Source organism: Alexandromys fortis, unplaced genomic scaffold, assembly GCF_014885135.2.
Source record: "Alexandromys fortis isolate MF-2015 unplaced genomic scaffold, M_Fortis_MF-2015_v1.1 scaffold_10, whole genome shotgun sequence".
Taxonomy (NCBI): Eukaryota; Metazoa; Chordata; class Mammalia; order Rodentia; family Cricetidae; genus Alexandromys; species Alexandromys fortis.
Genome location: NW_026067895.1, coordinates 19,469,850 through 19,487,114, shown reverse-complemented (window position 1 = coordinate 19,487,114; position 17,265 = coordinate 19,469,850). Strand labels below are relative to the sequence as shown.

Genomic DNA, 17,265 nt, shown 5'->3' with positions numbered 1-17,265 from the left:
TTTTTCTAAGATTGTTCTTGCAGCAGAAATCAAACAGCTGACCTTTGAACCCAGGTCTATGGTTTTGAGCAAGTTCACCCTCACTCTCTCAGCAGCACTGGAAGCTCCTGAGAGTGGCAGCATCTTGAGTCACTCAATTTGGGCAGAGGGGCAAATAAATGCACAGAAAATATTCTAAAACTTCTTAAACAATTGGCAAAGGAAGCACATAAACGCCAGAATTCTAGCAGTGTGGAAATTTCACCAGTGCGTACATGAACACACAGTAAGGAGTAAAGAAACTGCTGTTTCTAAAGAACCCCAATGCAACCGAGTTGTGTGTTCACAATGCACTGTCTGCCTGGTCTCTCGGTGCAAAGACACAGAGGAAAAAGGGTCTCCTGAGATGAGAGAACCCATTCATAGTCTCTCTTCACCCCCTTCCTGTGGCACGGGACACTGTCTGGGTACTTTTAAGAAGGACCATTTTTCTTCCTGGGTGTGTTCCTCCGACAGCACTCAGCTCATCTCCAGGGACCTTCCGACTGAGAAGAATCTCTTCTTTGTTGGCAACATCCACAAAGTGACTGTATTTAGAATGTTACCTAAGGTGCCTCCCGGGTTCATCCACACAGGAAGAATTTTAGCCACGAGTCAGAGAAAAGGTGTGCCGATCCCACGGCAGTGGCTCTTAGTCCTACTAGCACGTGGGTGTGAAATCAGAGGCAACTGTAGGTGACTCATATCTATCAGTACACACTTCAGGACCTGCCCACCCCAATTCAATCACAGTCACTACAGACAGGTCTCAGATACCAGTCATTTTAAAGACCCTCAGATGATTCTAAAGTGACCATGAGCAACCATGAGAATCAGACCCTCACCAGACCCTGATTCTACTGTAGTCTGATCCCCCAAAAGTGTAGAAAGGCCCTGGAACAGACTCTGAACCCCCTTGAGAATGTTATGACATTCCAGCAACTGGGGTGCACAATCAACTGTGCACAGCACTGGCCCAGACATGTCTTGTATCAAGTGGACAAACTCTGAACCTTGTATGAGAGGGCCAGTCTCTCACCTTAAAGTAGTGTTTCTCAACCTGTGGGTTGAATGACCCTTTCACAGGGGGGTCACCTAAGACCAATGGAAAATAGATATTTACATTATGATGTATAACAGTAGCAAAATTAAGTGAAGTAGCAATGAAAATAATTTTATGGTTGGGGGTCACCACACCATGAGAAATGACTAAGAGGGTCGCAGCGTTAGGAAGGCGGAGAACCACTGCCTTAAAGCCTTCACTGGCACACTCGTATTAAGTACGTACAAGTGTAAGGCAATCCCAGCAACCAGCCTGGACTTTCTTTGAGTATGGGCACCGTATCAGAAGCCAGACCTGGGCCTGGCAGGTCCCTTACACATCTGACATCCTTTGCTGTAGGGAAAAGAAGCACGGAGAAAACTTTTGTTTGTAATTTGCCATTAAAAGTTTCCTCTGGGGCTGGAGAGACGGCTCAGTGGTTAAGGGCACTGACTGCTCTTCCAGGGTATCCGGGTTCAAATCCCAGGCCCTACGTGGCAGCTCACAACTTTCTGCAACCCCAGGATCCAACACCCTCACACAGACATACATACAGGTAAAACATGAATAAAATAAAAAATAAATTTAAAAAGTTTTTTCTGGTGTACAGAATATTTATCTCATCTATACAATAAAACATTTCTTATTTTCCACATTTTGGGGGGAGGTTTAAAGACAGGGTTTGTGTAGTCCTGGTTGTCCTGGAACTCCCTCTGTAGACCAGGCTGGCCTCCAACTCAGTGATCCGCCTGCCTCTACTGCCCAAGGGCTGGGATCAAAGGCACGCACCACTACCACCTGGCTTTTTCCACAATTTCTTTAGTCAACTGTCCAATGTAGCAGGCTCTCCAACCTTGGAAAACCATAGCTCTTACGACCCTTTCTTGAATATTTTCATCTTTCTTAGAATTCCTTTGGTGAAACTAATTAGCTAGGCAAACTTCTGGTGATGCCAACTACAGTGAGAATTGCTCTTCTTGGCTGAGCTCCTGGCAGACCTTAGCTGGTAGATATCAGACATGACCATGGAGACGAAGCTGGAGCAACTTGAGGGTGCAGCAGAGGAAGCCCCAAGAGGCAGCACCGAAGGTAAAGACACGAGAAAATCACAGTATGTTCAGATTTACTTAATCTGAGCCCTAAAATTTCTCCACAGAGAATCTGAGATAAAGGTAAGCAGCTTTTGCAAAAATGACCATGCGCCTCTGAGCAAATTCAAAATGCAAACAGGCTGAGCGAGTACAATGTTCCGGAAAACAGTGATGTTTAAATACCCCTTGGGTAGAGAAGCTAGTCTTACTGCAAAGAAGAAGCTGGGAGTTCCTCGGGGTCTGCCCAAACCAAATACTCAAGAATGCGGGGCTAGGAAGCATTTGAAGTGTGTAAAAGCTCACCCAAACGGTGCTGAGACAGAAAGAGCCGTGCAGGAATCAGTGCTGGGGCAGAGGATTGCACTTCAAAGCAAATGTATGTCTTACCTTTGAACATACACATTTCTAGAGCTTTGGATCCAGGTCCATCTCCAATCCTTTTTGGTCACTTCATTACCTTTTTCTTACTGATTTTAGTTTTTACTACACTAGCCCACGGAAATTCAAAGTGTGCTATCAAGTTTAAAATAAAAAAAAAAATAGCAGTATCCTGCCTAACTTCTCACTCAATCCCAAAGGCAAACTCAATATAAACTTTTTAAGTTTCTTCTGATATTTCATTTTATATTTCTAACAATATGTAAATAAACAAAATTTATTGATATACTAATTCTAGACCTTTACTAATATAATTTCGTTATACGCCAGCTTGTCCCCTCCTGATCATCTGTAATGGTCAGTCTTTTCTGGAGTCAGGTGCGGCCAGGGTCAGCATTTGATTCATGGTATCTTGACAAAGCTGCACCGATTGTCAGTCTCATACTTCCAGAACAGCTGACGGTAGCTGGGGCTTTGACCTCCAGCCCACCGGTCCGCACAATTCAGCAAACAAAGGGTTAACACGTGCTGCAGCAGGGACAGCCTTCACAGCTTGCCTTTATCCTACAGCAGGTCCCTGTTCCGACTTGTCAGTGGCCTGGCTACCAGTTGGTTGTTAAAAATTCTGAATATTGCCTGTAGGTATAACCGTGCAATTCATTCCTGCTATTTGAATATAAGCGAAAGTGAGGTAGTGCACTTCCAGGCACGTCCTTATGTTCCTACGATCTACAACACAAACACTAGCTGACCGGCTTTCAACTCTGCAGATAGCAGGGGAAGGTGTGGGGGGTAAAGGGGTGAAGAGCCTTGTAAAGCAGACATTCAACCCCTCAAAATGCTTGCTCACCCTAAGCTGGACCAAGGAATAAAAAGTGACTAGCTTCTTTAAATTACAGTTTAGGGAAGGGAGTTTCTATTATATTGCAGATGTATAGACTTTTTGTTTTGTTTTCTAAAACTAAACCTCTTTTAGTTTTTTGAGACAAGGTCTCAATATGTAGCCTTGGCTGTCCTGGAACTCTCTGTGTAGACTAGGCTGGCCTTGAATTCAGAAATCCAGGTCCTCCTTCCCTCTGCCTCCTGAGTGCTGGGATTGAAGGCATGCTGGGATTAAAAAGTGCACCACTTCTCACGGTCTTATATTTTACTGGCTCAGCAGTGATTGGCGCCATTGGGACCTTCCTAATGCCATGTGCTGAGCCATTTTCACTTTCTTATAGAACCATTTGTAACTGCCTTCCACCAACCTCATTTGACAGCTTTTCCTAATTGATAAGCCCTTGGAGATAGCAAGCCCCTCTGAAGGGCATTTTACACTAAGGCAGGCTGCCCAGCAGCTTTGTCTTTACTTGGAAATTCATGGAAGCCTCTTCCCCAAAGTCATTCTGCTACCTCTCTGCCCTGGACAGCTTCCCTCTAGGGTGGCTAGACTGCTCTAAATTGTCATTCTAGAGTTCTCTTTGCCCTTCTGTTTAGTTACAAGGTTCTGGAATACCGTATATTATTCTTCCTTGATTTATTTACACACTTTTTATTTAAAAATACCACACAGTAGCTTTCAGTGAAAACGATGCAGAGAATAATTTATTTAGATCTCTATTACGAGGCAATAAAAAGTTTTAATTCTTTCTCCCGCTTGATACTTTTTTTTCATTTCTAGATTGAAAACGATTTCCATTTGAATTTTTAAGGCAGTAATTCAGGATTCTTTTTTTAAAAAATTTATTTACTGAGACAGAGTTTCTCCATTATGTAGATTTGGCTGTCCTAGAACTCACTATGCAGACCAGGCTCACTGACATCTGCCTGCTTCTGCATCCTGACTGCTGGCATTTAAGGTGTGCACGAATCCAGTGTTGGTGTTAAATCATCGAACGCCATCCTATTTCAGTCTTCTGCATAGGACCTGGTTCCACTATATGGTTTAATATAGATTCACTCTCTTGGTATAGTGCAATTTTACAGTGGTATGATTTGTACATTAGGCGGTGTGTGTGTGTGTGTGTGTGTGCGCGCGCGCGCACGCACGTGTCCGTGTCCATGGTGTGTGTGTGCTCTCACTGACTCTTCTGGATAATCCTGAAATGACTGTCTTCCAGTTCTGGGAAGACTTTTTTTCTATTATTCCTTAGGTAATTTCCTCCTCTTTACCTTTCTCTTCAGCTTCTCTAGAATATTACTAAGTACATTGCTCAATAATTTAATTCTAACTTTTCTTCCGTTTATCTTTGATTTTTGTTTGCTTTTCTGGTTCAGCCCAATGAATTTTTTGGTCAGCCTAATGACTTTCTTGTTGCTGCTATTTATGTTTAATTTCTATGATTAACTTCGTATTCTCTCACTGTTACTTTTTCAGTCTCCATCCTTACAGGAGAATCTTTCTTATCTCTCTACAGCTTAATACAGGCAGACGAGCTTTGAGTTTTATTTCCCTATTCCGCCTGTATTTCTGCTTTCTCTGTAATCAGTTTTCTTATTTTTCATAACCTGTCTGTCTAATTACCTGGCTACCCAAGAATCAATCCGTGGGAAACGGATAGGGCCTCACTGCTTACTTAGTGTGTAGAATTTCAATAATTCTGTTTTTATTGAGCATGTTCCCTTTTCCTTGCTTTGCCCCATAATTACAAAGCCAGAACCTTTCCTTTCTCTCCATTCTGCAGAGGAAAAATGATTCTAGTCTTAGGGTGTTGTTTGTGATGGGAGAAGAGATTTCTAACTCTCAGGCTCTCAAACAGTCCTGCTTTTGGAGGCCTCTGTCTGCCCCAAGGTCTCTGCTTCCTGAGCCTCTCCAGATTCTAGCGATAAGCCCAAAGCTTCTTCCCAGCATTCACCCCCGCCCCCTCGGGACACTCCGGTATCTATTTTCTCCTCTGCACTAAGCCAGAAGTCACTGGGCTGCTTGTGCATCTCCTAAAGTTTTGCATGTGTCTCCCTACTGTTGCCTCCTGTGCCCACCATCATTCCACGGTGTTTGTTAATAGTTTGGACCTGAGAGCCTCCTGAATTCTCACGCATCCAGGGCCTGGCTGCCGGCCAGTGGAATGGGACTATTCAGAAGCTGTGGGAACTTGGGAAATTGTGAAAAAAAAGCTGGGTAACTGGGGTGTGCTTTGGAGGGTATATCAGAACCCCAGCCCTGATTCTTTCTGTCTGCTTCCTTGTCCTCCAAGTGAAGGGCATCACAGTAGGCTGTATTCCCTGCCGTGACACCCTGTCTTTGAGCCAGGCCCAGAGGCAGCATGGCTGACTAAGGATACTGAACCCTCAGAAACGATGAGCCAAACCAGACCTTTCTCCCGTTATCTCAGGTATTTTCCCACAGGGACACCATGTTAACGCAGCATCTCAGGAAGGGCTGCCAGTAAACATGAGCAGTATACCAAATTCTCATAGGAAGCCTTACTAACCCACTTTCATAGGCAGAGGGACTGTGCTTTTGACACTCAAGAGTTTTGCTGAGGTCATTTGAGTCACTAATAGCTTCCCAATTATCTTACTATTTTTTAAGATGTGGGAAAAGTCTTTTTCCTTTTTAATCACACACACACAGAGAACATTCAAATGAATAAGTCAGGTGCAGTGGCTCACATGGGTAATTTCAGTTCTTGGGGCTACTGGAACGAGAGGAAGGCAAATATAAGGCTGGCGGGGGTACAGCTTCAGCAAATAGGACCCGCTTAATAAGTTAACTGCAATGATACTTCTTTTGCGTTTTAATAAATAAAGCTTGCCTGATGATCAGAGAGTAAAACAGCTGCCCTGGTCAGCCTTACAGAACAGGCAGTGGTGACGCATGCCTTTAAACCCAGTAGCCACACTAGTTTGCCATAGAAACTGGGCAGTAGTGGTGCACGCCTTTACTCACAGCACTGAAGAGGAATATAAGATGGGAGGAGACAGCTCTCAGCCACAGTCTCATTATGAGGACTCCTGGAGACAGAATTGCCATTTCAGACTAAGGTAGAGATAAGAGCCAGTGACTGGTTGTTTTGCTTTTTGGGATCTTCAGGTTGAACCCCAATTTCTGTCTCTGGATTTTTATTAATTGTGCTACAGTTAACTTAAACCAGTAAGTTAAATAAAGAATTTTTTTCTAGATAGCACAAAAGACTTTTAATCTATTTACTCTTGAATCAATTTACTCTTAAATATGATTTATGACACTTGATTATTTTCCTCTTTTTTATTGAAAACAGATTTTTTTATATAACATATTCTGATTATGGCTCCCCTACCCCATTTCCTCTGAGATCCTTCCATGCTTCCTTCAATCTGAATCTATAACCTTTCTGTCTATCCTTATAAAACTAAGAGCTGTCTCAAGAACAATAGCAAAATAAAATAAGATAAAGCAAAACCAAACAAAATGGACTAGGATGAAACAAGCAGAAGAAAGAGTTAGAGAAAAAGGCATGCCACAAAAGCACAAACTTAGAAGCTATAATATATATGCAAAGAACCTGCAAGTTTACACACACACACACACACACACACATATATTACAACCAGGCCTACACAGAAAGACCCTATCTTGAAAAAAACAATAAATAAACAGATTTTTAAAAATTAAAAATAATATGCCCTGACAGAAGCATGCGTGGCCCTACATCATAATTAAAGGTAATAGGTGGCTTTTTGTGCAATGAGGTTTTTTCATGGAATCCTTCTTGCCACCTCACGTCTACCTTATGATGACCTGAACTGAAAGGCACCTGCCTGCCTTGGTACTGTTAAGTATTTTCCAAGCCGTCAGCCTGCAGTCTTGGCTGGTTTGCTTCCAAAGACAGGAAAGGATGGAAGATGAGAACTTTAAAAAAAAAATAGATAAGCAGGAGGGCTGTTCCTACATCCAGGGTATCACAGCCTTTTTATGCTCATCTGGTGAACACAAACTGAAGATACTAAGCCTGAAGGTTTCAGTCTATAAGGATAAAGTCCAAGCACTTGTCCTATGGACAAATAAAGTCCAAGAATAACCAGAGAGGAAAACACTAGTATTGCAAACCTTTGGTCTGATTCCACTCAAGAGGAACATACTCTGACCTGTCAAAACTTAATACCCGTCTTCCGCTCTTACTCACAACTCCCCTGAAGAACAAGTAAACAGAGCAAGCATCTTTCAGGACAGAGGCTTCCCCATGTGGAAGAAATTAAATGGGTCTAGCTCTTGAGGTGGACGGCAGTTATGTGGGTGCTCACTTTTCACAGTTAGCGAATGTGTGCATTTATACTTCAAATGTTCTCTGTGTACATGCATTACATTTTACAATTAAAAAAAAGTCTCCAAAAGCCAAAAGAATACATAAGGCAGAAACCCCACTTGTCAGGAAATATACAGCTTCGATCTCACGTAGCCAGTCTGGCATGCATAAAGGAGGAAAGTTGCCACGGCGAACGTAAAAGACTAAACCGGTGTCCTGCCAAATCTCAACAGTTGTCTGTGTCCTTGTTGGAAACAGCTACTTGAAAAGGATGACCCGAGATTAGGCCGATGTTGCATTTCCTATGGCGACCCTGGCATTTGCATAGTACTATTTGTTTACAGAGAGTTTTAGCATCAAAGCCACAAAAGATGGAGTAGATGTGACTTTCGCCCATGCAACGAGAGAGGCAAGTGCAAGGCTTAACAGCCAGTTAGTACGGTCAGAAATAGTGAGCTGTGAGTGTGCCTTGCCTTACATTCCAGGCCGTAGGTTTGAGCCCTAGAACTGGGGTAAGGGGTGAGCAGCAGCAAAGATTGCAAATAGTGAAAGAATCAGGAGAGAGGATGCGGGTCCGGGTTGGGTGGTGCACTGAACACATGTACAACACATGCCTGCGCAAGCATGCTAGGGGCTTCTTAAATGTTTTATGGAGAGAACTGCCTACATTTCCAAAGTCCTGAGTTCAAACACAGGATTTCAAAGTCGGTCCTGAAACTACGAGTTTCCTGATATTCCCGCAGAGGAGGAGAGATCTCCTAAGTGTGGCTGTGGAAGTCACTACAAAGGACCCAGGCTGGCTGTCCCACCGTTTCATTCACATCTAGGTGACGTAACAATACTGCAGCAGAGGTCAAACACAGATGCATGTAAGGTATGGACAGTCAATAACCTTAGACAAAGAAACCGATACCTTTTGTGGCACAAGGAGTTTCCAAATAAGGGGTACCCCCCAGTATACTCCAGGAGCCTCTATCTTCCATATTACATTCCTTCTCATAGAGCAATTTATTCCGCGTGTGAACGCCATGGGTCTGGTTCAGGGTTCCCAGTTCTCAAATAGTGGGGCTTGAAGGAGGGAGATTAAAAAAAAAAATCAAAGGCATTAAGTGCGGTATTTAGTGCATTTTTTTCTTCCTACCTGGGAAGTAAAGGCACTTGGGTAAACATTTTTGATGGGAAGACTAAAGCTTTCCGTCTAAAATTCAGAGTAGGCGAGGTGGTGCACACAAAGTCCCTCTGAGCCCCGCACCAAGCTATCTTTTCCAACCTAGCCTTCAAGAGTAGATCTGTGTTCTGTTTCTTCACCAATTCTTACATGCTGAGGAGCTGCTGGTGCCCGCATCCGACCTACAGCCCACAGACTCTCTTCGGCAGCACTGGTAGAACTGCATGCTGAGGATGCTCTCTAAGATCCAGTCGGTGGATACTGGAATTATTTTGCCAGCAATTCTAACTAGAATTCAGAAATCCCAGGTTTTATCTGTTCCGGCTGAGACCTGCACGTCTGGGACCGTCTCACATCTGGGCAAACTGTTTAAAGGACCTTAGGACGTCCTCATCTTTTAAATGGCAGAGTCACTTCCACATCTCGTCCCTCCCTTTCCTCTTTCTAACCCTGCGGACTAAGTGCTAAGAAAGACTTGAATGCATACATTCTCTGCTTGCGGGAACAGACATTTACACTGACACACAATCACTGTGACACACAATCACTGTGACACACAATCACTGAGACACACAATCACATAGACACACAATCGCTGTGACACACAATCGCTGAGACACTCCGGTCTCAGAGTTCTCGACGACTACCAGCTTTCTACTTCCGACGGCCTGGTCCTGCCCCATCCTTTAGCTCAGCTTCACTTTGAGCTTTTGCCGTCACTAACAACACAGCACAGTTAGAAAGACCTGAAAATCCCTCATGCCTTTCCCTCTCGACCTTCCAGATCATCCCCTTCTCCTCGTTCTTGCTGCCACACGTGTGTGCTCCTGGTCCCTGTCCCAGCCATCCCCACCCCATTTCCAGTAGTCCTTGTCCTTGACTGAGTGTCCACGTCGGGTTGGCAATTCAGAGGCAGGTAAGCCATCTCCACCTCTGTTGTGAACACCGCTGCAGGGAGCCATGAACACAGGAGTGGCGTGTCCTCCACAGGTACAGCAGACTACCCCAGCTCTCACTGCCTTCGGGTCTTCCGTGGATGTAGGCGAACAGCTTTCAAATGTCGTCTACTCTACCTCAGCTTTACGCCTCACTCTCAGTTTCTCAGCAATAGACAAAAGATGATCAATTCATTCCAATTGAAGTCAGTGACCATCTTCAAACGACTCTAAAATTCAGAATTTATCCTTGCCTTCTCTAACTTCTTTAACGGCACAGGCTACAGTTTTAGAGAAATGTAACGGCGTGTATCCATCATTACAGTAAGATGCAGCGCACATCCAGAGCCCTCAAACCCTCCATGTTCTTCCTAGCCACCCCTCCCTGCACACTATCTTCTCCTGGCCTGGAACTTATCTTTTTATCCTCCTGACAGTGTCTTTTTGCTAAGGAATATATAAAATCCAATATATATTTGGATTTTCGAGACAGGGTTTCTGCGTAGCTTTTGGTTCCTGTCCTGGAACTAGCTCTTATAGACCAGGCTGGCCTCGAACTCCCAGAGATTCGCCTGACTCTGCCTCCCGAGTGCTGGGATTAAAGGTGTGCGCCACCACCGCCCGGCTGCTAAGGAATATTTTTGTAAATAAAATTTTTAATGGGTACAACTTCTGATATCTTTCATCCATGAACTATGCCTTTGTTGTCCTATTTAAAAAATAGTCAAGCCCAAAGTTACTTGAATATCCTCATCTGCTACTTCCTACCAGATTTTATGGCCCGTTCTGAGTTATCTTTTGTTAGTTTTCACATAGATCCCAGTTGTCCTGGCACCACTAGCTGAAAAGGCAATTCCCCATCATGCTGCCCTTGCTTCATGAGAGAGGTCAGTTGATTAATTCTGTGGGACCTCAGGAGCCCTCATCTCGGTTCTGCTCCACTGACCTGCTTGTTTAATCTCCTGCCAAAGCCGCAGTGCCCTGATGACTACATCTTTCTATAAGTCTTAAAGCCGGGTAATGTCAACCATCCAGCTCCGTTCTTTAGTATCTTGCTTGCTTTCTCATATAAACTCTAGAATTAGTTTATCAATGCTCATTAAGTAACTAATGGAATTTCATTTGAGATTGCACTGAATTTATGAATCAAGTTCAGAAGTCCTAACTCTATTGAATCTCCCTATTCACCAACATGAAATTTCTACGTATTTAACTTTTCCTTGATTTTTGCCAACTACTTAGGATCATCCAGGGAACGAGAACTTCGGTTGAGAAAATGCTTCTATCAGAATGGTCTATCAGCTATCTATCTGTTGGTCAGTTTCTTGATCTATGATTGATTTGGAAGGGCTTAACCTAGTGAAGGAGGTACAACCCTTGGGCAGGTGGTCCTGGGTTATGTAAGAATGGTAGCTGAGCAAACCATTGAGAGCAAGTCAGTAATCAGTATCCCTTGTGGTCTCTGCTTTAGCTCCTGCCTCCAGATTCCTGCAAGTTCCTACCGAGGCCTCCTTCAGTGATGGAGTGGGATCACCAAGAGTAAGACAAACCCCGCCCTCCCCAAGTAGCTTTAGGCAGTGACGTTTATTGCAGCAACAGAAATCTAACTAAGTTTCTTAATGCAAATTTCACCCCTGGCATACAGGACAGTAGCATTTGTCCGTTAACCTTGCCTAAACTCTGCGGTTATTATTTATTAGTTGCAGGAAGTTTAATTTTGATTATTTCTCATTTTTCATACAGATAACTCTTAACCAACCACAGTTTTATTTCCTCTTTCAGAACCAATATATCTTTGTATTTATTTTTGGTCTTATTGCCATGATTATCCAGAAATAACTTCACCGTAATCAAAATGATCAAGTAACTTACTGCTGAAAAGGGGAGTTCCTTTAGAATGGAAATGGCCATCCTCAACTTGCAAATAAATAAAAACGTATCCTAAGAAATTTTAAGAGGTGTGCTGGCAATATAACTCAGCCAGTAAAAGACCCTATGGTCAAGCCTGACAACCTTCAGTGGGATCCCCGGAACCTCTATGGTAGAAGAGAAGTGACTCCTGCAGGCTGTCCTCTGACCCCAGTCACAGGCCAGGACACACACTACCTCACCCCCAAACACACACAAATAAAACTACAGTTTAAGTTTTTTAAAAGAATGGGCATTATTCGTCCAAATAAGTCCCATAGTTGAATCAGAACAAGTATGGGTAGAATGTCAATCTAGATGTGGTCACTTTTATCTGCTCCTATTCTTTCACCCCCAGGAATGCCTGGTGCACGAATTACCTTCCTATTCCCTCCACCACGGGGAGTCACTCCACCCACAAACACTTGGACATCTTCCTTAACACTGGCTTGTTTGGGACAGTATTAGGGGTTGGATTCAGGGTCTTGAACATTATAAGCAAACACTATACTGCTGAACTAATCTAATCCCAAAGCCATGATTTTGTTTTCAGGGAATCTTCACCCACTGTCTCTCCAATATTCCCAGTTTTACCATCCTCTCCTTAGTGCATTGCACTGTTCTATTGACACCCAAGAGAGAACATGTTTAGTCCTAACTTATAATCGCCTCCATCCATTAGACCTGTGTTGATGGATTGCACATCACCTGGATGTGCTTCCCACAGCTCTTCCTGTGTGGTTCAATGCCTGTCTTCCCGTCTCCTTCCTCCAACTTGCCAACAAGTGGTGTTGCAGCCGTTCTATGGCAGCTCACTCACCTGCCTACCCACTCCTCGGTGCCTATTTGCACTGCTGCTCTTCCGGAAGCTAACTCAACAGTTCCCCACCTAAAGCTACTTTACTCCCAACGTGGACTAGCTTCAGAATGTAACTTTGATAACATCGACCTGCACTTAGCATATCTTTGATATTCTCCCCTACAAACCAAACAGGCTCCCCAGCCCAACATTTAAGAAGCTTTATAATACGGGCCCTTCCGTTTTCACGTTTCCCCCTTTCCCAGTAAAGTCTTCTAGCTCCTCAACCTTCAACTCAGCCACATTTCCTCCATTTCTGGATATGGCTGCACACTCTTTCCTTCAAGTCTCAATACAGGTGGGTCCCCAAATCTCTGTGAGTTCTACTCCAATGGATTCTTTAAGGTCTTGTGCAAAATCCCCGAATACTTCCTTGAATTTTCTGCCTAGTAATAGATTTGATTTTCTTTCCTAAAGCTGCCATGTATTTATTTTCTATATGATTCTCTAACAGTTCCATGCGACACGGCCTTTGGTTATCTGTCACATCCTTTCTATGTAACTTGTAAGGCTCTCATAGCCTGATTAACCCAAATTCTTCTCACACTGTCTTTCATATAGCAAACGGAGAGAACGTTCAAGTTAATCTACAGAGTGAACAGAATAAAAAAAAAAAGGAGTTAAATTTATCAGTGTTAATTAAACAAACTCTTAGGGGGCCTACCAACTAAGCACTTTTTGTACTTAATAACACTAGATTGGGATGTAGGAATCACTTTAGTTACAAATGCAGAGCGGCACAAACGTAATTGGTTCTCAAACCCAGAGTTAGGGTAGACCTTAGGGGTCATTTAATCCCTCTGTGCCGGTCTCATAGCTGCAAAAGTGTGTGGTCTGCAGCAGTTACCACCCATTTTATGTTTTATTTATTTATTATTTATCTTTGAGACCAGGATCCGTCTAGTACAGGCTGGCCTTGAACTCACTACGTAGCCAAAGATGACCTTGAATTCCTGATCCTCCTGCCTCAATTTTCCACGCACGAGTAGTCACCAGTTCCAGGTACATTATGCCGGGTTCACACACCCTTCGGGGTACACGGCATCAACGTCTGCACCACACACACAGTACACACGAGTTCCAGGCAGAGCTGAGGTCCAGGCTTTTCTACTGACCCTTGCTCCAGACATGAGATGGACTACATGGCCTAACTCTGTCCCATGCTGTGTCTCCTCCTACTAACTATGACAACTAAGTAGAAACACACACGAAAAGTTTCAACCCATTTTCCTTATAACTTAGAGACATTAAAACGATACGGTAGCTTTCCCATTAGAAAACTGTGAAGCCTGATCCTATTTGCCAGAAAACGTCTTTTTTTTTTTTTTTTTTTTTTTTTTTTTTTTTTTTTTTTTTTTACTTTTTTAATACATTTTCAAAGGAAAAGTCATTGCGTCCAACCACATTCAGCAAGTAGTTGTTGAGTCCCTTAGATGTGGGATATGGGAAGGTACAAATCTCGGCATTTTACTCTCCAAGGGGTCACAAGCTAGAAGCAGCAGATCTGTTAGTGATAGGAGCAATTCCTCCCCCACCTGCTTGGACTTGAACTAACCCCTGGGTTCCAACAATAGAAACTCCAGATTCGAAGCCATTCTTCCCCACCTGTTGGGAACTGGACTAACCCAAGGGCGTCCAACTACAGAAACTCCAGATTCTTAGTTCTGATGCCAGCTCCAACTCTTGAGCAAATCACTTTACTGCCGCAAGTCTCTTCTAAGAGGGACCTGGGGAAAGGAAGAATATAGTCCAGCCACTTCAGGTTCTCTTGCTGCTAGCTCTAAACTGTTGTTCTCGGAACTCAGTCTTGAAGTTACACTTCCAAAAATGACCACAAATGGAAGGGTGGCCCCTCTTATTTATCAGAAAATGGTAGAAAAACCAAGATGGAATCTGAATAAGATGATGCAAAGTTTATTCATTGTAATAATATACTTTATCAAGGTAGTCTCCTGGGGAGTATAAACACTACATTCAATTCTTCCTCCCATAATGCTGCAGACTTATCGAGACATGAGCTTGTTTCAAGTTTAAAGGATTAATTTAAGCAATACCTTTTACCTACTATTCTGTGGCATTACCAACTTTAACAAATCAGAGCTAGGGCCTCTGACAGAGAAATAAAGCTTTGGGTTTGTTTTAATTATCCCCATGTCATATTACTATGGACAGTCTTCACTACGAGTTTGGTGGACAGGTAGGAAAGAGGGACGGGGAAACACCGGCCACTGATGCTTTAACTGCTGATCTCACAGCAATAGTGTTTGCACTTTCATTTTCAACTACTGCCTATATTTTTAATTGTTTGCTCCCTTAGTAAATGCACTGTAGTCCCAAAGTCCCACATCCTTTTTCATGGTGGGCATCCTAAGACAGCTTGCTTAGAGGTCTGTCATCCTGCGCCATCAACAGCAGGAGGAGAAAACAACTGATCGCGAGAAAATGACAACAGTAAAGAGGAAATCGGAACTGCACCATATTGGTAGCTTGCCCACCAAGGACAATGAATTCCAAGCGTCCACGTGATCCTACCAAGAACTGGAAAGACAATGTATTCTTTCAGTATGTCAACAAACCTACGGTGCCCCCAATATATATATATGAGGTTTTTGTAGATTCTAGTATAGAAATTAATGAACAGGTAAAGTCCTCTGTTCTCTCCCCCATGGAACTTACATTCTTGTTGGGCAAGAGCCAACCTACAGATTGCCTCAACAAAATATTATTAGCAGTTAGGAGCTATGAAGAAAAAAGGACTATCGAGCAGTTGGGGGGGGGCAAGAACTAAGTAAGTAAAGTCATCAAGAGTATTTGTGGGGCCTTGCCATTGGAGGTGAGCCCCAACGATGAGAAAACTTTGCTCTATAGTCCTTGAAATGCGGGGTGGGATGCTAATGAGCCAAGTTGACACTTACGAAGGATTACAGCAGATAACATTCTGTATTATGAATGAAAAATTAAATGGCCTTTTATAACTTGAAGAAAACTCAAGCTAATCTTTAATATCTACTTAAGGGACCAATTGTTCAAGATCAACTTTTTTAAGATTCTTCTAATTACTCGAAAACTACTGAAGTTGACGCAATTACTAGAAGTCTTTCCAAGCTAGCAACCTCCTTCACTTGACACCATTCAAATTCTGAATGAGACTGGACCGGGCCCTGCAGCGAATCAGCGCTTCCCCTGCCTCATTAACGCAGCCAGGTGGATTCTAGTTACCCTCCCAGAAAACGCGAAGCCAGGCTAAGGAAGGTGGGGGAGCCCGCCGCCCTCAAAGTTAACAGTGGCAGGTTTAAAAAGCCAAAACCTCGCCGCCCTAAACAAGAAGTCCCCCCGCCCCTCCAGGCGTCATCACTCGCAGAAGGGCCGCTCTCCTGGGTCGGAGGCCCACGGCGAGTACGCGCGCGTGTGGAGCCCGCGTGAATCATCGGAGCGCGGTCCGCCCGGGCGATGATTCATTCACCGCTCCGGAGCTCGCGGCCACACGTCCCCGGCGTACTATGACGGCCGCACACGCAGCTTCCTTAATATTAAACAAATGTTTCAAAGTACAGACGCCTGCAGCGAGAAACGCCCGAGCCGGGCGAGGTGGCGGGGAGCGAGAGTCCCGGGGCGGGCAGGGGCGCGGTGGGCAGGGCTGGTCCCCGACCCGACCCCCGAGGCGCGCGGTGGCGCACAGGTGGGTCCCCGCCGCCCTCGCCGCCGCGTTCCCGCTCGCCCCTCTGCTCTCCGTGGCATCTTATATAATAGCCCGAGCCGATCCAAACGGAAGCGGGGCGCGCGCCGCCGGGCAGAGGTGCTCAAGCCCCGAGCCCCAGGGGCTTCCCACGCAGCTCCCACGAGACGGGGGAAAAGGCCCGAGCGCCTGCCCCACGCGTCCCCTCGCGAAGGTGCTCGGTTGTGGTCGGTCCCCTTCAGGAAGCCGCGAGCGTCACCAACTGCGTCAGCTTCTTCAAACACCGTGCCCTGTCTCTCTCCAGCCCCGGAGCCGCCACCGTGGGGCCAGGGCCGCGGGCCGCGCTGGCAGGCGCATCTCGGGGGAGGATAAAGTTCCCGGGGACCCTCCCGTCGCCCGCTCGGCCCAGCCGCGCCACCCACACCCGTGCCCTGGCGTGGGCAACTTGGGACCCCCGGCTGCGCGCGGCCCCAGCAGCCCGCTGAGCTCGCAAGGCTCCCGCGGGGAATCTAGCCCAGGGCCCAGCGGAAGAACGGCCGCGCTAGAAAGTTCCCAAAACCGGGAAGCCACCACCGGGGTCCCCGAGCATCGCTCTTACCTAGCTCTCGGGAGGCCACGTTCCGGGCGGGCCGCACGGGGCGCGTGGTGCACGAGCGCGCGCGCGTGGGGCGGTAGGTGAGCAGCCCGCGCGGGCGGGGGCGGAGCAGGGCCGGGTGGCGGGGCGCGAGCTGCGCGGGCGGGGGTCCGGGTGGCCCCGCGGCGGGAGGGTGGCGGGGGGGGGGGGGGGGGGGGGAGGGAGAGCACGACAGCAGCCGAGCCCGCGGTGACGGTGACGGTGGCGGCGGCGGAGGCGACGGCGATGGGCGCGGGGAGAGCGCGCCAAGGGGGCGGAGGAGTTGCCAGAGGGTTTGTTTACGCATTGCTGCCCGGCTCGGGGCACAGCCCGCACTCCCTGATTGGACACAAACTGGGGCACAGCCTCT

At 45.6% G+C, this 17,265-nt stretch overlaps 1 protein-coding gene across 1 annotated transcript in view; it reads right to left on the bottom strand.

Annotated features, from left to right (window-relative positions):
• Pcgf5 (polycomb group ring finger 5) overlaps positions 1 to 17,052 on the bottom strand; it is a 113,604-nt gene extending 96,552 nt beyond the window's left edge. Inside the window, exon 1 of the mRNA XM_050157746.1 lies at positions 16,881 to 17,052. The gene's annotated coding sequence lies outside the window, so the exon portion shown is untranslated. The remainder of the gene's footprint in view (positions 1 to 16,880) is intronic.
• Positions 17,053 to 17,265: the final 213 nt, after the last annotated feature.